Below are 23,331 nucleotides of genomic sequence, written 5' to 3' on the forward strand. Positions count from 1 at the left end.
TCTGTGATATGTCACTGCTACAAAAATATTTCAAAACTTCGCCCCGCCCACTTCCGCCCCCACAAAGGACGAAAATCTGTGGCATCCACAATTTTAAAGATATGAGAAAACCAAAAACGTAGAATTGTAGAGAATGACCATATCTTTAAGGCTGCGGAAGCTGAATTGGATCGTATTATTATTATAGCCAGCATCAAGAAAACAATTTCATTTTTTCTCGCCCTGTCTCTCTCTAACACACACGTAGCATAGGCGGCTTTGCTTAGAGTAAAACATTAGCGCCTAGATCTCAGAGACTATAAAAGCTAGAGCAACCAAATTTGGTATCCACACTCCTAATATATCGGACCGAGACGAGTTTGTTTCAAAATTTCGCCACACCCCCTTCCGCCCCCGCAAAGGACGAAAATCTGGGGATATTCAAAAATCTCAGAGACTATTAAGGCTAGAGTAACCATATTTGGTATCCGCACTTCTGTTAGATCTTACTATAAAACGTGTATCTCAAAATTTCGCCCCACCCCCTTCCGCCCACACAAAGGACGAAAATCTGTTGCATCCACAATATTGCACATTCGAGAAAACTAAAAACGCAGAATCATAGATAATGACCATATCTATCAGATTGCTGAATCTGGATCAGATAAGATCATTTTTATAGCCAATAGGAACAAATAAATTTGCAGTGGCTACGCAGCGCCCGACGTCACGCTCAGACTGATTTTCTGTCTCTCTCGCACGCACTCTTTGTCGTGTCGTTCAATATTAGCGGCGTCTGCCGGAGGAGAGCCATACTGACTAAGTATCGGGTATAACTGTAGAGTTGCGGTGTCCGCAGCAACTCACAACGTTCCCCTCGTTTTGAGTATCGGGTATAAAAAGCCCACACAGCGCTCCCATCGTACTGGTGGGAAAGAAGACAGGCGAGATGCGGATGTGCGTAGGCTACCGACAACTCAACGCGCAATCAATACCCGACGCCTACCCACTGCCCAGGATCAACCACATCATCGAGACGCTCCGTAACGCACGTTACATCTCGACATTGGACCTCAAGAACGGGTATTGGCAGATCCCGATGGCCGAGGGGAGCCGAGAATGTACCGCCTTCACCGTTCCGGGCAGAGGACTCTTCCATTGGAAGGTGATGCCGTTCGGACTGCACTCAGCATCGGCCACGTTCCAGCGAGCCTTGGACAGCGTCATCGGACCACAGATGGAACCCAACGCATTCGCTTACCTTGATGACATTATTGTCATCGGAGCGGCGTTGGAGGAACACGTCGACCATCTGCGAGAGGTGTTCCGGAGACTACGGGAAACAAATCTAAGATTGAACCAAAAGAAATGCAGCTTCTTCCAGAAAAGCATCGTATACCTGGGACATGTCATTAGTGAGCAGGGTATACACACCCAGATAAGATCGTCGCCGTCCGGAAGTTGGCCCCACCCAGCTCAATAAAGGAGCTTCGACGCTGCCTAGGAATGGCATCGTGGTACCGGAGGTTTGTCCCAAACTTCGCGACGATTGTACAACCAATGACCAGCCTCCTGAAGAAGGAGAAAAGGTGGATCTGGAGTGACGAACAGCAGGCCGCTTTCGAGGAGTTGAAGGAGAAGTTAACCCAAGCACCCGTCTTAGCCTGCCCGGATTTCGCGGAGAGGTTCGCTCTACAAACTGACGCAAGCGACTACGGTCTAGGGGCGGTCCTGACGCAACAGATCAGCGGAGAGGAGAGGGTCATAGCCTACGCCAGTCGAAGGCTCTTGAAAGCAGAAGAGAACTACTCAGCCACGGAAAAGGAATGCTTAGCCATCGTCTGGGCCATCAGGAAATTACGATGCTACCTGGAGGGCTACTACTTCGACGTCATCACCGACCATCTCGCCTTGAAGTGGTTGAACTCGATCAATAATCCGACCGGTCGCATCGCCCGTTGGGCTCTGGAACTCCAACAGTATCGCTTTGACGTGCTTTACCGACGGAAGCCAAAACATCGTAGCAGACGCTCCTTCCCGGCAACCTATCGACACCATACAGCGAGCCCTAGAAGACCTGCCCACCTGCCCCTGGATACAAAGGTTACTCAAACGTATCCAGTCACGACCTGAGGAATGCAGAGAATTTATAATCGAGAACGGACAGATCTACCGGCAGCCTGGAAACCGACCAATCGAGGAAGAATCTCACCAGTGGAAGTTATGCCGTCACTCGTAGACGAGTGTTAGAAGAATGCCACGATCACCCGACCGCCGGACACCTAGGAATACGGAAGACTACCACTCGGGTAACCCAACGATATTACTGGCCAGGACTCTATAGAGACGTGGCCCGATACGTGAAACATTGCGAAAGCTGCCAAAATTTAAGGTGAGCCAGAACAAACCCGCAGGTCACATGTATACGCGCCAGGCTAAGGGCCCGTTCGACATCCTTTGCGCGGACTTCGTAGGCCCACTACCCCGCTCAACGCACGGCAATACGATGCTCCTCGTGTTCTTCGACTCATTCTGCAAATGGGTAGAACTTGTGCCACTCCGGAAAGCCACAACCGCCCACTTGGAGAAGGCGTTCCGAGAGAGGATACTCTGCCGGTTCGGGGTCCCGTGGAAGTTTGTGTGCGACAACGGAACACAATTCACTAGTCGGTCCTTCCGGAAATTTTGCGAGGTGGCGGGAATGGAGCTCGAGCACACCGCGCCGTATACCCCTCAGCAAAACCCGACGGAGAGGGCAAACCGGACCATTAAGACAATGATTGCACAATACGTCGACGGGGAGCAACTGACCTGGGACGATCTCCTCCCCGAGTTAAGCTTGGCCATAAACAGCAGCACGTCGGACACCACGGGCTTCAGCCCGTCCTTTTTGGTACGACGAAGTGACCCCAGGATTAGGAAATGAACCAGAGCCTGCCCACGAGAAGGCGCACGACTGGAGGAAGTGTTCAAGGTCGTACAGGAGAACACCCAACGGGCATCCCAAGAGCAGAAGAGAACATACGACCTCCGACGGCGCGAGTGGCGACCCGATCTAGGAACCCTAGTCCTCCTTCGGCAGCATCACTTATCCAAAGCCGCCGACGGTTTCGCGGCAAAGTTGGCCCCTAAGTAACTCATCCCTTAAGTTTGGAAGGAGGCAGGATCGCCGCGCTAGTAACCATCGAAGGAGTACCGCTCACAGCTACCCTCGACACGGGAGCAACGCGGTCGTTCGTCAGTCAACGCATCGCTCATGAAGTAAGTACTGGAGGGAACGCACGGAAGGTGACGCAAGCAGTTTCGGTCAAGGTACGTCTGGATCAACAGGAAACGCGGGTGATTCTATTAGTCCTACCCATGGTAGTGGACGACATCATACTGGGGCTCGATTTCCTTTGCGGCGTCCAGGCCATAATACAATGCGGACGAGCGTACTTGCAGTTGACCCAGCGGGCGATCCGGGAAACCAACCCGATCCCCACATCATCCTCGACTCGGCCCCGCATGGTTACTTTTAGTGACGAAAGTCCCGCGACTGCATCCGCTGCTCCTACCTACTCGACCAATCCAACAGCGACCCACCGGACGAAGCCGACGCACCCGAACCTCGACCACGCCAGACCCAGCAATGTACCAGTGACAACGCACCAGAATCCCAACCACGCCAGACCCAGCAATGTACCAGTGACAACGCACCAGAATCCCAACCACGCCAGACCCAGCAATGTACCAGTGACAACGCACCGGAATCTCGAACCCGCCAGACCCAGCAACGTAACCGTGACAACGCACCAGAATCTCGAACACGCCAGACCCATCAACGTATCCATAACAACGCACCAGAATCTCGAACACGCCAGACCCAGCAACGCCACCCGAACCCAACCCACGATTCGATACGACCACGCCAGAATCATCAACGAAGCTACGACGGAGACGACTGCGACACCCAGGGCCAGTCCGTCCGCCTCGAAGAACACCCAGAGCAACGAAGATTCGACGGAGACGACTGCGACACCGCTGGACACACCCAGGGCCAGTCCGACCTCCTCGAAGAACACCCAAAGCAACGAAGATTCGACGGAGACGACTACGACACCGCTGGACATACCCAGGGCCAGTCCGTCCGCCTCGAAGAACACCCAGAGCAACGAAGATTCGACGGAGACGATTGCGACACCGCTGGACGCACCCAGGGCCAGTCCGTCTGCCTCGAAAACCACCCAGAGTATCCCTACCAAGACAACGGAGCTAAGCCACGACCACGCCAGAACCAGCAGTAACATCAGGACAACGTTTCTAAGTTTCGACCACGCCAGACTCAGCAGCAATACAAGGACAACGCATCGAAGCCTCGACCACGCCAGACCCAGCAGCAATACAAGGACAACGCATCTAAGCCCCGACCAAGACGGACCCGGCGGCGCTAAAAATATAACACGATCGACGCGAGCCAAATCAGAAATGCCCAGCAGTGTGGCTCAATCAGAGCGAACGATCCCACGGGAAACCAGCATCGCTCTACACCACGACCCGCTACGCCTGGAAGACCACGGCCCCGAAGGACATGGGCGGGTCAAGGCAGACCAACTCGCACCTCACCCCCCAACGAATTATCAACTCGCCCCGTTAGCCGATGCCGCGGCCGGTCGACAACGCAACCCTTTTCGGAGATGACCCTATCACCGTGAACCTTGCCATCATAACATGTGCCCTGCTCGAAGAAATCTCGCCACCGACAGTCCCCATCACCGAACCGCCCCTTCCGCCGTGGGTAGCCGAGTTTTTGAAGCAAGAATTGGCCAAGTTCGAGGGATTGGAGGGCGTTTCTCACATAGCTGAGCATACCATCACTCTGAAGGACGAAAAGCCGATAAAGCAGAGGTACTTCCCCGAAAATCCGGCCATGCAGAAAATCATCAATGCCCAAGTCGACGAGTTGCTGCAAGACGGGCGGATCGAAGCTTCAACGAGGGGGATTTGTTCTCAAGAATATATATACTTTATGGGGTCGGAAACGATTCCTTCTGTACGTTACACACATCCACTTTTACCACAAATCTAATATACCCCAATACTCATTATACCCGATACTCAAAATGAGTATTGGGGTATATTAGATTTGTGGTAAAAGTGGATGTGTGTAACGTCCAGAAGGAATCGTTTCCGACCCCATAAAGTATATATATTCTTGATCAGCATCAATAGCCGAGTCGATTGGGCCCTGTCTGTCTGTCTGTCTGTCCGTCTGTCCGTCTGTCCGTTTGTCCGTCCCCTTCAGCGCCTAGTGCTCAAAGACTATAAGAGCTAGAGCAACGATGTTTTGGATCCAGACTTCTGTGATATGTCACTGCTACAAAAATATTTCAAAACTTCGCCCCGCCCACTTCCGCCCCCACAAAGGACGAAAATCTGTGGCATCCACAATTTTAAAGATATGAGAAAACCAAAAACGTAGAATTGTAGAGAATGACCATATCTTTAAGGCTGCGGAAGCTGAATTGGATCGTATTATTATTATAGCCAGCATCAAGAAAACAATTTCATTTTTTCTCGCCCTGTCTCTCTCTAACAGACACGTAGCATAGGCGGCTTTGCTTAGAGTAAAACATTAGCGCCTAGATCTCAGAGACTATAAAAGCTAGAGCAACCAAATTTGGTATCCACACTCCTAATATATCGGACCGAGACGAGTTTGTTTCAAAATTTCGCCACACCCCCTTCCGCCCCCGCAAAGGACGAAAATCTGGGGATATTCAAAAATCTCAGAGACTATTAAGGCTAGAGTAACCATATTTGGTATCCGCACTTCTGTTAGATCTTACTATAAAACGTGTATCTCAAAATTTCGCCCCACCCCCTTCCGCCCACACAAAGGACGAAAATCTGTTGCATCCACAATATTGCACATTCGAGAAAACTAAAAACGCAGAATCATAGATAATGACCATATCTATCAGATTGCTGAATCTGGATCAGATAAGATAATTTTTATAGCCAATAGGAACAAATCAATTTGCAGTGGCTACGCAGCGCCCGACGTCACGCTCAGACTGATTTTCTGTCTCTCTCGCACGCACTCTTTGTCGTGTCGTTCAATATTAGCGGCGTCTGCCGGAGGAGAGCCATACTGACTAAGTATCGGGTATAACTGTAGAGTTGCGGTGTCCGCAGCAACTCACAACGTTCCCCTCGTTTTGAGTATCGGGTATAAAAAGCCCACACAGCGCTCCCATCGTACTGGTGGGAAAGAAGACAGGCGAGATGCGGATGTGCGTAGGCTACCGACAACTCAACGCGCAATCAATACCCGACGCCTACCCACTGCCCAGGATCAACCACATCATCGAGACGCTCCGTAACGCACGTTACATCTCGACATTGGACCTCAAGAACGGGTATTGGCAGATCCCGATGGCCGAGGGGAGCCGAGAATGTACCGCCTTCACTGTTCCGGGCAGAGGACTCTTCCATTGGAAGGTGATGCCGTTCGGACTGCACTCAGCATCGGCCACGTTCCAGCGAGCCTTGGACAGCGTCATCGGACCACAGATGGAACCCAACGCATTCGCTTACCTTGATGACATTATTGTCATCGGAGCGGCGTTGGAGGAACACGTCGACCATCTGCGAGAGGTGTTCCGGAGACTACGGGAAACAAATCTAAGATTGAACCAAAAGAAATGCAGCTTCTTCCAGAAAAGCATCGTATACCTGGGACATGTTATTAGTGAGCAGGGTACACACACCCAGATGAGATCGTCGCCGTCCGGAAGTTGGCCCCACCCAGCTCAATAAAGGAGCTTCGACGCTGCCTAGGAATGGCATCGTGGTACCGGAGGTTTGTCCCAAACTTCGCGACGATTGTACAACCAATGACCAGCCTCCTGAAGAAGGAGAAAAGGTGGATCTGGAGTGACGAACAGCAGGCCGCTTTCGAGGAGTTGAAGGAGAAGTTAACCCAAGCACCCGTCTTAGCCTGCCCGGATTTCGCGGAGAGGTTCGCTCTACAAACTGACGCAAGCGACTACGGTCTAGGGGCGGTCCTGACGCAACAGATCAGCGGAGAGGAGAGGGTCATAGCCTACGCCAGTCGAAGGCTCTTGAAAGCAGAAGAGAACTACTCAGCCACGGAAAAGGAATGCTTAGCCATCGTCTGGGCCATCAGGAAATTACGATGCTACCTGGAGGGCTACTACTTCGACGTCATCACCGACCATCTCGCCTTGAAGTGGTTGAACTCGATCAATAATCCGACCGGTCGCATCGCCCGTTGGGCTCTGGAACTCCAACAGTATCGCTTTGATGGCTTTACCGACGGAAGCCAAAACATCGTAGCAGACGCTCCTTCCCGGCAACCTATCGACACCATACAGCGAGCCCTAGAAGACCTGCCCACCTGCCCCTGGATACAAAGGTTACTCAAACGTATCCAGTCACGACCTGAGGAATGCAGAGAATTTATAATCGAGAACGGACAGATCTACCGGCAGCCTGGAAACCGACCAATCGAGGAAGAATCTCACCAGTGGAAGTTATGCGTCACCAGTGGCCGTCACTCGTAGACGAGTGTTAGAAGAATGCCACGATCACCCGACCGCCGGACACCTAGGAATACGGAAGACTACCACTCGGGTAACCCAACGATATTACTGGCCAGGACTCTACAGAGACGTGGCCCGATACGTGAAACATTGCGAAAGCTGCCAAAATTTAAGGTGAGCCAGAACAAACCCGCAGGTCACATGTATACGCGCCAGGCTAAGGGCCCGTTCGACATCCTTTGCGCGGACTTCGTAGGCCCACTACCCCGCTCAACGCACGGCAACACGATGCTCCTCGTGTTCTTCGACTCATTCTGCAAATGGGTAGAACTTGTGCCACTCCGGAAAGCCACAAACGCCCACTTGGAGAAGGCGTTCCGAGAGAGGATACTCTGCCGATTCGGGGTCCCGTGGAAGTTTGTGTGCGACAACGGAACACAATTCATTAGTCGGTCCTTCCGGAAATTTTGCGAGGTGGCGGGAATGGAGCTCGAGCACACCGCGCCGTATACCCCTCAGCAAAACCCGACGGAGAGGGCAAACCGGACCATCAAGACAATGATTGCACAATACGTCGACGGGGACCAACGGACCTGGGACGATCTCCTCCCCGAGTTTAGCTTGGCCATAAACAGCAGCACGTCGGACACCACGGGCTTCAGCCCGGCCTTTTTGGTACTCGGACGAGAACCAAGGCTACCAGGAGCCTTGTACGACGAAGTGACCCCAGAATTAGGAAATGAACCAGAGCCTGCCCACGAGAAGGCGACACGACTGGAGGAAGTGTTCAAGGTCGTACAGGAGAACACCCAACGGGCATCCCAAGAGCAGAAGAGAACATACGACCTCCGACGGCGCGAGTGGCGACCCGATCTAGGAACCCTAGTCCTCCTTCGGCAGCATCACTTATCCAAAGCCGCCGACGGTTTCGCGGCAAAGTTGGCCCCTAAGTAACTCATCCCTTAAGTTTGGAAGGAGGCAGGATCGCCGCGCTAGTAACCATCGAAGGAGTACCGCTCACAGCTACCCTCGACACGGGAGCAACGCGGTCGTTCGTCAGTCAACGCATCGCTCATGAAGTAAGTACTGGAGGGAACGCACGAAAGGTGACGCAAGCAGTTTCGGTCAAGGTACGTCTGGATCAACAGGAAACGCGGGTGATTCTATTAGTCCTACCCATGGTAGTGGACGACATCATACTGGGGCTCGATTTCCTTTGCGGCGTCCAGGCCATAATACAATGCGGACGAGCGTACTTGCAGTTGACCCAGCGGGCGATCCGGGAAACCAACCCGATCCCCACATCATCCTCGACTCGGCCCCGCATGGTTACTTTTAGTGACGAAAGTCCCGCGACTGCATCCGCTGCTCCTACCCACTCGACCAATCCAACAGCGACCCACCGGACGAAGCCGACGCACCCGAACCTCGACCACGCCAGACCCAGCAATGTACCAGTGACAACGCACCAGAATCCCAACCACGCCAGACCCAGCAATGTACCAGTGACAACGCACCAGAATCCCAACCACGCCAGACCCAGCAATGTACCAGTGACAACGCACCGGAATCTCGAACCCGCCAGACCCAGCAACGTAACCGTGACAACGCACCAGAATCTCGAACACGCCAGACCCATCAACGTATCCATAACAACGCACCAGAATCTCGAACACCCCAGACCCATCAACGTATCCATAACAACGCACCAGAATCTCGAACACGCCAGACCCAGCAACGCCACCCGAACCCAACCCACGATTCGATACGACCACGCCAGAATCATCAACGAAGCTACGACGGAGACGACTGCGACACCCAGGGCCAGTCCGTCCGCCTCGAAGAACACCCAGAGCAACGAAGATTCGACGGAGACGACTGCGACACCGCTGGACACACCCAGGGCCAGTCCGTCCTCCTCGAAGAACACCCAGAGCAACGAAGATTCGACGGAGACGACTGCGACACCGCTGGACACACCCAGGGCCAGTCCGTCCTCCTCGAAGAACACCCAAAGCAACGAAGATTCGACGGAGACGACTGCGACACCGCTGGACACACCCAGGGCCAGTCCGTCCGGCCAGCAGTAACATCAGGACAACGTTTCTAAGTTTCGACCACCAGACTCAGCAGCAATACAAGGACAACGCATCGAAGCCTCGACCACGCCAGACCCAGCAGCAATACAAGGACAACGCATCTAAGCCCCGACCAAGACGGACCCGGCGGCGCTAAAAATATAACACGATCGACGCGAGCCAAATCAGAAATGCCCAGCAGTGCGGCTCAATAAGAGCGAACGACCCCACGGGAAACCAGCATCGCTCTACACCACGACCCGCTACGCCTGGAAGACCACGGCCCCGAAGGACATGGGCGGGTCAAGGCAGACCAACTCGCACCTCACCCCCCAACGAATTATCAACTCGCCCCGTTAGCCGATGCTGCGGCCGGTCGACAACGCAACCCTTTTCGGAGTTCAGACTCGACTGACCCTATCACCGTGAACCTCGCCATCATAACATGTGCCCTGCTCGAAGAAATCTCGCCACCGACAGTCCCCATCACCGAACCGCCCCTTCCGCCGTGGGTAGCCGAGTTTTTGAAGCAAGAATTGGCCAAGTTCGAGGGATTGGAGGGCGTGTCTCACATAGCTGAGCATACCATCACTCTGAAGGACGACAAGCCGATAAAGCAGAGGTACTTCCCCGAAAATCCGGCCATGCAAAAAATCATCAATGCCCAGGTCGACGAGTTGCTGCAAGACGGGCGGATCGAAGCTTCAACGAGGGGGAACGTTGTGAGTTGCTGCGGACACCGCAACTCTACATTTATACCCGATACTTAGTCAGTATGCTCTCCTCCGGCAGACGCTGCTAATATTGAACGACACGACAAAGAGTGCGTGCCAAAGAGACAGAAAATCAGTCTCAGCGTGACGTCGGGCGCTGCGTAGCCAGTGCAAATTGATTTGTTCCTTTTGGGTATAAAATGCAACAGATTTTCGTCCTTTGTGGGGGAGGAAGGGGGTGGGGCGAAATTCTGAAATATACGTTTTATAGTGAGATCTAACAGAAGTGCGGATACCAAATTTGGTTACTCTGGCTCTTATAGGTTCTGAGATCCTTGAACTCATATTTTGCAATTGGCAAAGCCGACCATGAAACCTGTGTGTTAGAGAGAGACAGAGCGAGAAAGAATGAAATTGTTTTCTTGATTCTGGCTATAATAATTATACGATCTGGTTGAGATTTTACACTCTAGAACATATAGTCATCCTCTACGATTCTGCGTTCTTGGCTTTATCGTATCTTTAAAAATGTGGATGCCACAGATTTTCGTCCTTTGTGGGGCGGAAGTGGGCGGGGCGAAGTTTTGAAATATTTTTGTAGCAGTGACATATCACAGAAGTCTGGACACAAAACATCGTTGCTCTAGCTCTTATAGTCTTTGAGCACTAGGCGCTGAAGGGGACGGACAGACGGACGGACGGACAGACGGACAGACAGACATGGCTCAATCGACTCGGCTATTGATGCTGATCAAGAATATATATACTTTATGGGGCCGGAAACGATTCCTTCTGGACGTTACACACATCCACTTTTACCACAAATCTAATATACCCCAATACTCATTTTGAGTATCGGGTATAAAAAGCCCACACAGCGCTCCCATCGTACTGGTGGGAAAGAAGACAGGCGAGATGCGGATGTGCGTAGACTACCGACAACTCAACGCGCAATCAATACCCGACGCCTACCCACTGCCCAGGATCAACCACATCATCGAGAGGCTCCGTAACGCACGTTACGGGGGTCTCTGCCGATTCGGGGTCCCGTGGAAGTTTGTGTGCGACAACGGAACACAATTCACTAGTCGGTCCTTCCGGAAATTTTGCGAGGTGGCGGGAATGGAGCTCGAGCACACCGCACCGTATACCCCTCAGCAAAACCCGACGGAGAGGGCAAACCGGACCATCAAGACAATGATTGCACAATACGTCGACGGGGACCAACGGACCTGGGACGATCTCCTCCCCGAGTTTAGCTTGGCCATAAACAGCAGCACGTCGGACACCACGGGCTTCAGCCCGGCCTTTTTGGTACTCGGACGAGAACCAAGGCTACCAGGAGCCTTGTACGACGAAGTGACCCCAGGATTAGGAAATGAACCACAGCCTGCCCACGAGAAGGCGACACGACTGGAGGAAGTGTTCAAGGTCGTACAGGAGAACACCCAACGGGCATCCCAAGAGCAGAAGAGAACATACGACCTCCGACGGCGCGAGTGGCGACCCGATCTAGGAACCCTAGTCCAGTGGGCCATCCGCCTCCCGCCTCCCAGCTGAGGCGGGTCGGAGAGGCGACACTTCGACAACAAGACAGGATGCCATGGGGCCAGCGCGCGGCAGCCATCCAAGGGTGGATCGACCAACAAACCCAGGACCCGGGGACCGACGCCGAAGAGGCTCTACGATGGCCGCTTCGCAACCGCAGGTGTCCGCTCGGCGCCCAATCACGACGTCGCCGCCCTGAATCGCCGTTGGTTCGGCAATTATGGGGCTGCCATCGACGACGACAACGCGACCACGGACACCGACGAGCACGAGACGATAATACGCGACGCTCAAAGCCTGGCGTCCACGCTGCAGGACAAAGGGAACCCACTGGCTCGCGGAAACGAATGGGACTCGCCCCTTTGGGCCGAGTGGAACCTGGCCGGTCAAGGTCGGGCAGCCACCCCTCTGGCAGTACACAACGAGGACGAATCCGGGGACGGTGCTGGACCACACTACTCCGACGTGTCCCACGCAAGCGATACAGGGGAAGAAGTAGGACCCCAGCGCGACGACGGAGGGTCCGATTCCGGGTCCCTCATGAGCCTGGGCTTCGCGCCCCAGGCGAACCAGCAGTGGGCACCAGCCAACCCGTCGGGGTCAGACGACGTCCCGCCTCCCCTCGTATCCGCCCACGCCGGACTACCCCCACAACGTCCTGATGAGGGAGTAGTTGACTTCGACTCCGAAGAGAGCCTCCCGCTGGAGTATGGCGAGATGGCCGACCTGCTGCAGATCCTCCGACTCCACCCTACGGTAGCCGCGGTGCAGGACGACCCGGAATGGGCAGAGGCTCCCCCGAATGGCGGACCAACGCGACAGGTCGGCGGTTGCCCCGGGACCTCATATCCAACATCACCGTATTCTTACGCGATCGCGCCTACCGACTGGGAGTCCGGCGACTGGAGGTCCATGACGGCACTTGCTTTCGCATAAAAATTACCCGCAGCCGGGCCGTCACCGTCACTCTTCGGCACCCCCGAAGTATGGAGGGAGCGTACGCTCCACCCACATTTTTCCGCCCATCAACTCGCCGGCATTTTCCCATTGGAGGGACCCGGACCTACGTTATTTGAATTAAGATTTTGACTTTTCTTCGTTTTCTAGGTTTAAGCATTGACTTTTCAGTTTTAGGTTAAGGGGGGAGGGGGAGGGGGAAGGCCACGAAGGCTACATGGTATTAATTTTATATATTATACGGCCCGAGGGGTCTCTAAGCCCCATGTTAATGTGTGTGTGTGTAGGAAGCTAGGTTGCATACGGTACATAAACCGTCTACAGTTTGGTCGTCGCAACTAGAACTTGAACCAGTTGGACTGCGGAGTGGGTATCCTACGGTGCGCAAGGGAGGGTCTGAAGACACGGCGACAGCCTCTGATGATTGCGATGGAAGATGAGTGACAGGCAGTTATGGTACTGTTTCTGATACTGATTTTATTGATAAAACTTATTCTTATTTATAGGTAATAAAAGGTACAAAAGTGCTGAGTCTGTAAAATATATGTTTTGTGTATTATGGATAATTTTAGTGTCTGGTGGGCAATTGCGATATTTTGATGGTCAGCAACTGCCCCGCTGTCTTCGCCCTCTGCGAAGAGAGTGCATTGTCAGCAGAACTCTCTGCAGTGGCGAGTGTGTTATCGTGAGGTATTATATTACATGTTAAATAGAACACTGTGTCACGGTGCCACTGTGTTATGCCGACGGGTATTATAAACTATTACTTAAGCATATTTCTGCAACTGAACATTCTCCCGGCCGTTGAAACTGTGTTCAACCATCGTTCAAGTCGACGGCAAACCGGCGTGCAAGGGGTATATGGGTTGATGTCATGGCTGGATCGGGATTTGATGGCCTTGGTTTCCATAGTTGATACTTCTTCCGGAAATGAAGGCAATGATCAATAGAATTGATATTGCTAGGGCTGCATAAGCAGCGAGTTGATGGTGCTGCACGGTGGTGAGATTGTGTGGCAGCTCGTGATGATTGATGGCTGATAGTTGCTGGCGTAGATCATCAAGTTCTTGAAGAAAGTCTGATGTCTGGTTCTTCAGTTGCCACATTGGTGGCGAGGGTGATGTCTCCGGTAGGCTCACGTCACCAAACCGAGTGTAAGTCGATTTTACTTCGCTGATTGTGGTGCTGAAGGTGCTGATGCTGAATACTGAAGGTATTGCGAGCCGTGCAACCAGGGGACATGGAGAGTAGACCAGTTCCTTCCAGTGTGATGGTTGACGGAACTCCGTTGCATATGTGTTGTAGAATGTGTTGCGAAGATCCATTTATTTGGATGCTGAGTTTTTAGCCACACCGTGTCAGCCTTTGTGTGTGTTACCTGACACAGTGTTTCTGTTTTATTGTTAAACAGTTGAAACTCACAGCGATTGTCCACATTGAAGATCGTCTGATGATCAAAGCAGATGAGCTCCTCGTTGTGTACTTTAAGACAACGTCGGAATTCCTCTTGGGTAGTGCCCATGAACTGGTCTCGGTGGATGTTCACCGTTATTATGGTGGTTCTGAGGTCAAATAGATTGGGATGATGCTGAAAACTTCGAGCTGAGCTGTTGAAACCAGCGGTAGCGTCAGCTTGAAGATGACGTGTTTTGCAGTCGGGGTTCCTTCGGCTCGCATGATTCTGTATAGTTGAATCACCTCCTTCGTTGTGACCGGCAGCATTTGATCTTGTGGCAAATGATCCCGTATCTGGTCTAGTTGGTCTATTAGTTGCTCGGGAGACACCAGCGTGGGGCTTATTCTCCGATGATGAATACCGATTACAACATCAGATATGTCGGACTGCATTCGTTGGAGAGTTGTAGTGAGCAGGGTTAATTGTGCTATTAGTCCTAAGTACGCTTGAGTCAGATGATCGATGTGATATGACCCTCTTTCTCGGTTGATGGTAGCCATATGCTGTTCCAAAATTTTTAGGCGATGTTACTTTGTCTTTTCTGACTACGTTTATTGTCGCGTCGACAATTGATGTTTGGTTTTGGAGCAGATGTAGTAGAAAGTCTTCATTGGTTTTCACTTTCTCAATTACTTGAGTCATCTCTTCTGCGTATTTTGCGTCGAGAACACCAAATGACTGCTTGCTACATTTCCTATGATGTCCAGCGGCGATCTGCGTTTTCGAGAGTTTTTCATTAAAACGCTTCCTGCTTGTAGCTCGTTATACACATGTTGAAAGTGTTGAACTATGGAGTTACATGCCGGAACATTTTGTAGTTCAGGGCACATGTATCGTAACTCTGAAATTCCAGCAGACATTAGTTGCATATCCTTCCAATATGGGTCCAAGTCATAGTATACGATCATGGTCCACTCAGATGTTGCTATTATTGATGTTCCAAGTTTCTCATAGAATATTCCAGGCTTGTTTGCGAATTGTGTCACATTTATTGACTGTGACAATGCTAATGGAAGCATGAGCAACAGCACCACTAATGTTGATGTTAATGTAGGTGACAATTTTGTTGTTCGCTGTGTGGGTGGCTCATCAATCTCCGTGGTGTCACTGATCACGTTGTGGGAACGTTTGATTGCCACATCTTCTGGAAAGAGCGGCGCTAGACGAGTGATCGGGCGCTTGTATACGCCAGATGCTGTCTTGACGTCAACCACTCGTACGTGGTTGTCCTGTCCAGGATATGTCTTAATGATGCGACCCATTGGCCACTTCATTACACGAAGGTTGTCTTCCTTAACCAAAACTAATAATCCTTCAGGTACGTTTGGTGAAGCGGTCTTCCATTTATGCCGAGCTTGCAATTCTTGGAGGTATTCTGTAGACCATTGTTTCCAGAATGAATGCTTTTGGCGCGATACCAATTCCCAGCGCTTGACCAATGTTCTTCCTTGATGATCAGTATTGACGTCAGGAGGCGTTGTCAATGGTTCACCAATCAAGAAGTTTCCTGGGGTGAGCGCTGTTGTATCAGTGGGATCATTTGACATTGGAGTGATGGGTCGAGAATTGAGAATTGCTTCAATTTCGATTATCACTGTGTTTAGTTCTTCAAATGTCAATGAGGCTGTGTTGGTGGTTGTTATCAACAGCTTTTTTGCTGATTTTACCGCCGCTTCCCAGAGGCCGCCAAACGATGGAGCCCTGGGAGGAATGAATTTAAAATCCACTTGTTTTTTGTTGCAATGATTCGTGATCAGAGCACTTGCCATTGAGCTGAATATAGAGTCTTCTAATTCTTTAAGCTGGTTGTTTGCACCCACAAAGTTCGTTGTATTGTCGCAATGAATAGTTTGGCACTTCCCACGTCTGCTTAAGAATCGACGCAGGGCGGCCAAGAATGCATCTGTGGTCAGGTCGCTTACCAGCTCCAGGTGTACTGCCTTTGTTGGAAAGCAGCAGAACACAGCAATGTATGCCTTATCTGGTCTTTTCCCTCGAATCTTATGGTGGATCGAGATTGGTCCACAGTAGTCGACGCCTGCATTAAGAAACGGGCGTGCTTGTGTGAATCGTTGTGCTGGGAGATTGCCCATGATCTGGTGCATCAGCTTTGGTCTAGCCTTGGTGCATCTATCACAGCTGTGGATGATGCTTCTAGCCATTGTCTTGTCATTGATAATCCAATATTGGTGTCTTGCGATTGCCCTTAATGCTTGAGCACCACAATGCATGTTCTCCTCATGTAGCTCCCGCAAGATCATTTTGACGATTGGGTCATTGTAAGGCAGCAAAACTGGGTGTTTTGCGTTGTATGGAAGTAGAGCTTCTTCAAGTCTACCACCAACTCGGATGAGCTCATCGTCTCCTAGGAAGGGAGATAACGATATGATCGAGCTCTTTCTATCCACAGTCTTATAGCGTTGGAACTGTTTTAACTCTGCTGTAAACTCGACTTGTTGTATGGTTCGCAGGATTATAGTGCGGGCGTGAGTCAGTTCTTCTGCGCAGAGCGTCGTGGTGTTCGCTCTGTTGGTTTTGTAGCAGAAGCGTAACATATATGCCACAATGCGTTGCAGTTTGTGAAACGAGTTGCTATGTCTGCAAGTGTATAATTCATCCCCAAGTGCGCTAGGTGGGATTGGCAAGCTTACATGTTTAGCTTTTCTCTCAAGACTGCTGGGTTCTATGTTGGGTGCCTTCGTCCAGTTGTCTCGAGATCCGGGCAGGAATAATGGTCCATATAACCACAGATTGTGATCTGCCAGTCTGCTTGCTGTGATTCCTCTCGACAGGACATCGGCTGCGTTGTTGCCACAAAGGTATGGTATGTTGATGACGATGCGTTTATCCAAGATAACACAACGGTGGAATCACTCCAAAACCATCCTGAAACCGTGTTAATGTCCATGTGCAGATCCTGTCGGACTCGGTTTGTGAGCTCGGCACCGAGGACTGCAGCACAAAGTTCTAACCGTGGTAGCGATTGTTTGGCTGTAGGCGCCATTTCGAACAGAGCAGTCTTACTGACACTTGGTTGTTTTTGTATGTAGCGCGTACATATACTGCTGCGCCATATGCTCGTTCTGATGCATCTACAAACGTATGGAGTTCTTGGGTAACTGGAACTTTACCATTGTAGATATGCCGGGGAATTTGCATTTTGTTCAATGTTTGTAAGTCGTCCCGGTATTCTTTCCATTCGGTTTGGTGTTGTAATGGTAATTCGTCATCCCAATCCAGTTTGAGCTTCCAAAGTTGTTGCATGAAGATTTTTGCCTTTACTACCACCGGTGCAAAGATTTGGGCCAGTTCGGAACATACCACCCGTTTGGTGATGCTTGTAGCCTGGCTTTTCTGTGTTCGTCCACACAATGTATCCTTCTTCGGCATCCAGATGAGACCCAGAGTTTTCACGCTGTAGTGCTCTAGTGTCTCTCCTAGTTTTACATCGGTTACAATATCCTCTTTGGGAATTCCTTGGAGAAGTTGCTCATTGCTGGAGCACCACTTGCGCAATTTGAATCCGGACGGTAGCAATATCTTATTTAGTTCTTGTCGAACATGAATTGCCTCTGGAATCGTGTTTGCTCCAGTTAGACAGTCGTCAACATAGAAATCGGTTTTTAATGTTGTTGATCCTACTGGTAGTCTGTCTTTGTATTGTATTGCCAAATGATCCAGACATTTCGTTGCTAGGAACGGAGCAGCTGTTGTCCCATATGTTACTGTTTTCAGGCGATAGTACCTGATCTCTTCGGATGGATTGTTTCTCCAGACTCTCATCTGATGGAATTGATCCTCCGGGTTCATCCACACTTGCCGGTACATCTTTTCTATGTCCGCTGTGAATACGTACTTATGAATTCGAAATCGTAGCAGAATGGACATAAGTTCGCTCTGAACGGTGGGTCCAGCCTGCAGAATGTTGATTTGCATGAGGCATCGAATGATGTGGAATGAAGTAGTGCCTTTTGGGAACTTTTGATGCTGGCACAATCTTCTTATGTCCTAGTCCTTCATACTCTTCCATGAAGTCCACATAACTCTTCCAAGTTTCTGTTGAGCTTCGCCGCTTCAACGCTAGGAATTTTTTTGTTGCGGTTTCCAACGACTCCCCCAGGGCTGAAGGGTGTTCGGAAAATGGGAGCTTTACAATAAAACGGCCGTCTGAAGCTGTCTGAAGATTTTCTATAAAATGAGCTTCACACCGTGCTTCCACTGGAGTGCGTGGTTTGTCTTCCGTCTCTAGATTGTCCAGAGTCCAGAATCTTTCCATGAGCTCGTTTACTCCCGTTGCACAAATGGGTGAGGAATTGTGGGCAGATTTGACTTTTCCTGCCACAATCCATCCCAGTTTCGTGTTTTGTAGCAACGGGCCTCCTGTCCTTAGCTGCTGTTGATCTGGTAGCAGCAGCGAGTAGTAATGCTCGGCTCCGATTAGCATGTCGATTTTGCCTGGCTTATGGAAGTTTGGATCTGCCAGTGAGATCTTGCTTGGTACGTTTAAGCTCTCTGAGTCGAGTGCCTGAGTTGGTTGATCAGCTATTATCTGTGGTAATACGAAAGCTTCAATTCTTTGCGTAAAACCATTGTGAAGGGATTTCATGAGCACATTTACTCGTGCTCCTCTGGTCTTTGATTGACCTCCAATTCCTTCGATCCGTAATGTTGTGTCTTGTAGTTTGAGTGACAACATTGATGCCATTCGTTCAGAGATCAAGTTTATCTGTGATCCTGAATCTAGCAGTGCTCTGAAATTAGCAACCTGCCCGTTGTTGGCTTCTACTGCCACCTTTTCTGTGGCCAGAAGATTGTAACTATTGTTACTTGCTGCACCAACCGTCGGGCCTCTTGATTCTGTAGCTGCGCCTGATGCTGTTTCCAAATGTAGCATCGTGTTGTGCTTCTTGTCACACTTGAAGCAGTTTCGACCAGGGCATGCGTTTGTTTTGTGATTTGTTCTAAAACAATTAACGCACATTTTTTGTTTTTGTACCCAATTTAGTCGTTCTGATGGAGATTTGGAGCGAAATTCTTCGCATCCGTAGATCCAATGGCTTGCTTTCTTGCAGAATGTGCATAAGGGTGCTCGCGCTCTCCCTGTGTTTGCTGATGCACATGTCGTGCCTTTTGGCTCTCTCCTTGATGCTGGTGGCTTCTTACTGGTTCCTAGAACCCGAATTCTTTGCTCCAAGAACTGAAGCATCGTATCCAGCGCCGGATGTCCTTTGAGCTTCCCAATGATTGCTCATACAAGGCCTTATTTGTTACATCCAGTTTGTTTCTGATAATGGCAATCAATATCGGATCCCATGTAGATATATTGATGCCCAATCCCTTTAGTGATGCAAGGGATTCTATGGTTGTTATATACAACTCTTTTAATGACTTGGGATCGTCATTAATTGTTTGGTGATTGAGGAAGCGGTTCAGTACCGTGTTCGAAACATCTCTGGGATTGTTGTATGCGTCAACTAGTATTTCCCAAGCGGCTTCATAATTTTCTTCCTTTAGATCGATATGTCGAATCAATCTTTCTGCCTCGCAGGTAACGAAGGTTTTAAGATACCACATCTTTTTCACCGTAGACATGTTGGTCTCATGCACCATGCATGAGAACAGATCGAAGAACTGGGTCCATTTTAATAGATCCCCATCAAACTTTGGGATGCTGATGCGTGGAAGCTGCACGTTATCCGTGTTTGGTGTGGCTGATTTTGCCAATGCTCTTTGGACCTTACTTTCCAGTGTTAGGTAGGATTCCATGTCATATCCTCCTTCCACTGGGTCCTCGTATTCCTCATGAATTGTGAAGTGGACTTCCTGCGCTGGAGTCCATAGTGATTTTATCAAATCACTTGATGTGCGTCCTTCCGCCTCTGAAAGTTGTTTCAGATTGCGTTTAACGGACTCTACTATGGCCTTTTGTCGGCGACATAGTGAAAGCAGTTTGCTGTAATCCTTCGAGGACTGCTGGATCAGATAGCTTTCTTTGGGACCTACTGAAGGTTTCTCATGCTTTTCTTTAGGGACGATTTGACGTTCCCCACGAGCACTAGACGTCTGTGATAGCTTATCCATGCATTCGGTAAAAATCGTAATGTATTGCTTACATGTTGTACGTAAGTCTTCACGGAATTTTACGTATTCATCCGTTTTGTCTGTATCGCGAAGTTTGGAGTCGTTTTTGTTGAAGCGATTCCACACATTTTCGAGTGCTGATGTTTTGGCTTGAAAATAAGAGGCCGTTTGCTTTCGTTCTTGGGAATCTTTTTTAAAGTTCCGAATGCACCTCGATATTTCCTCACCAATCTCTTGCTGTACATCCATTGCCATTGTAGCGGCAGCTTCTGCCTCCATATGTGTATCCATTCTATCTGTTTGTACTTATTACTTTTGACCCGTTGGGAGTGTTTTATTTGCTTTGCAGCTGGATACGCTCCGAATCGCAACCGTTGTCGGTCAGAAAGGTAATAGTACAGGTGATGTGTTGGATGGAGGGATTTGTGCTGTTTCCAATCTATGGAACGCACGGAACAACAAAAATTGATTGCCGTGGTGGTAATCGAATTCTATAGCTGTTTTTCTGTTGGCTGATAACCTGAATATGTCAGATTTGCCAAAGTGATACTTATTGGTAGGAGATGCTACCGTAAGTGTATAGGCCATTTGGCCTGATGCCAAATTTTTATTGAAGATGTCCTGTTGACTGCTTCAATCTGATGTCCAGGTCGAATCCTTTCACTGTAGCTTGTCTGACAGTTTGAAAGGATGACTAAGGTCGGGGTCACCAAATGTTAATGTGTGTGTGTGTAGGAAGCTGGGTTGCATACGGTACATAAAGCGTCTACAGTTTGGTCGTCGCAACTAGAACTTGAACCAGTTGGACTGCGGAGTGGGTATCCTACGGTGCGCAAGGGAGGGTCTGAAGACACGGCGACAGCCTCTGATGATTGCGATGGAAGATGAGTGACAGGCAGTTATGGTACTGTTTCTGATACTGATTTTATTGATAAAACTTATTCTTATTTATAGGTAATAAAAGGTACAAAAGTGCTGAGTCTGTAAAATATATGTTTTGTGTATTATGGATAATTTTAGTGTCTGGTGGGCAATTGCGATATTTTGATGGTCAGCAACTGCCCCGCTGTCTTCGCCCTCTGCGGAGAGAGTGCATTGTCAGCAGAACTCACTGCAGTGGCCAGTGTGTTGTCGTGAGGTATTATATTACATGTTAAATAGAACACTGTGTCACGGTGCCACTGTGTTATGCCGACGGGTATTATAAACTATTACTTAAGCATATTTCTGCAACTGAACACCCCACGTAGTAATTCTTAGTTCGACAGTGTCCCGTAAGTGCTATCCGGCGATTGCCTAGGCACCCTCGGCGATGCTTGTCGATATCCCTGACCCCCCGTGGTAATTCTTAGTTCGACAGTGTCCCGTAAGTGCTATCCGGCGATTGCCTAGGCACTCTCGGTGATGCTCGTCGATATCCCTGACCCTCGTAGTAATTCTTAGGCCGACAGGGTCCCGTAAGTACCGTCCGGCGATGGCCTAGGTACTCTCGGCGATACTTGTCGGTATTTCCGCATAGCAAAGACCCCCTTTCCGCTTCTTAGTAACTCTCAGGCCGGCGGGGTCCCGTAAGTACTGTCCGGCGGTAGCCTAGGTACTCTCGGCGACACCTGTCGGTATTATCGCATAGTAAAGACCTCCGTATTGATTCTGTATTACTGTAATTTCGACCCTGGCGTAGACTGAGATATGTACCCCAGCCCAGGATCGCTTCCTTACAAAATAATACAAAATCGGACACCTAAATATTTCCGATCGAATTTTAAAGTTTTGTTCAAGAGTTTTAAAAGAAAACTCCTTTACTCACTTATCGTCAATCTTCTCATTTTTATACAACCTGCTCTTCATTATACGAATGGGGGGGATATTTGATTAGTGAGCTTTTAATATGCAAATTGCTGGTGCAATAGAGATTGCATACGTATGTATGTATGTGTGTGTGTGTTGCATGTAGCAAAACAAAAAACCCGACCCGAGCCACATTTGTATCTTGTCAACAACTTTCAAAAGAGACTTTGAAACCGCTTTGTTTTCGTGGGAGGGAGAACAACCAAACACGTTCGAGCCGGAAGCTTTGCTGTGGGCCAACAGCCTCCCCCCAATGCCAACATCTGGCTGGTTACTCGAACGCGTAAAACACATGCGGTTATAATTGAGCACAATGAGTGGGAGTATGGGTGGGGGCTCTATCTGCATCATAATACTTAATTTATTTGCTTCTCTGACAGAAATCAGGAAGACATTTGCACTCGCCCACGCAACCCACAAAGATCAAAGAAGTACATGTATTTATTTGACTCACGAACGTCCTTTAATTCACAGGATATCATTTTGTAATTTCTAGAATTGGAATTCCTGTTTAAAGATCTACAGACAGACCAAGAGGCAGTCAAAGCAATTCCTACGAGACTGCTTGCACTGCAGTCGATAACTTACGAAAAGCTGACACATAAAGAAAGTTGTTTCCAGGTACGCTCCCGCTCCCCATCCGCTCTGATGAAGAGCCCACACCCACACATTTCTGCCGCTCATCGAAAATAGGTTATGAACGGCAAAGCATTGCTGCTTGCTGCACATGGCATTGCCGTTTCATTCCCTAAAAACACGGCATTGCCATTTCAGATACTATCGATTTTATCTACCAGCTATCAGGCGTGCAGGAAACAGCAGCAACCGGTGGGAGGGCTACGGCCCGGCACTCCAGCATCCATCTAAAACAGCGGGGTATCCCCCGCATCATCGCGCCAGGGCCCAGCGACGCCCTTCTTCTATTCATGGACGCGTGGTACCTTCTGTTCCGACAAAGTTAACCCGACCATCAGAAGAATTGCACAACTAATGCCTCATAATGGAGGGAGGACCGCCCGGTAAAGGATTGGGGTTGGGGTTGGGGCCGTAGCATCTCTGGAAGTATTGGAACTCGCATTTTTGAGGCCCTTAATCAAATCGAACTCTCGCTCTCTTTTCTCTCT

General features: G+C 49.9%; 1 pseudogene; it reads right to left on the bottom strand.

Annotated features, from left to right (window-relative positions):
• The window catches only part of LOC117194958, a 59,371-nt pseudogene that overhangs the window by 19,835 nt on the left and 16,205 nt on the right, over nucleotides 1-23,331 (bottom strand).

Source organism: Drosophila miranda (assembly GCF_003369915.1).
Source record: "Drosophila miranda strain MSH22 chromosome Y unlocalized genomic scaffold, D.miranda_PacBio2.1 Contig_Y5_pilon, whole genome shotgun sequence".
Classification (NCBI taxonomy): Eukaryota; Metazoa; Arthropoda; class Insecta; order Diptera; family Drosophilidae; genus Drosophila; species Drosophila miranda.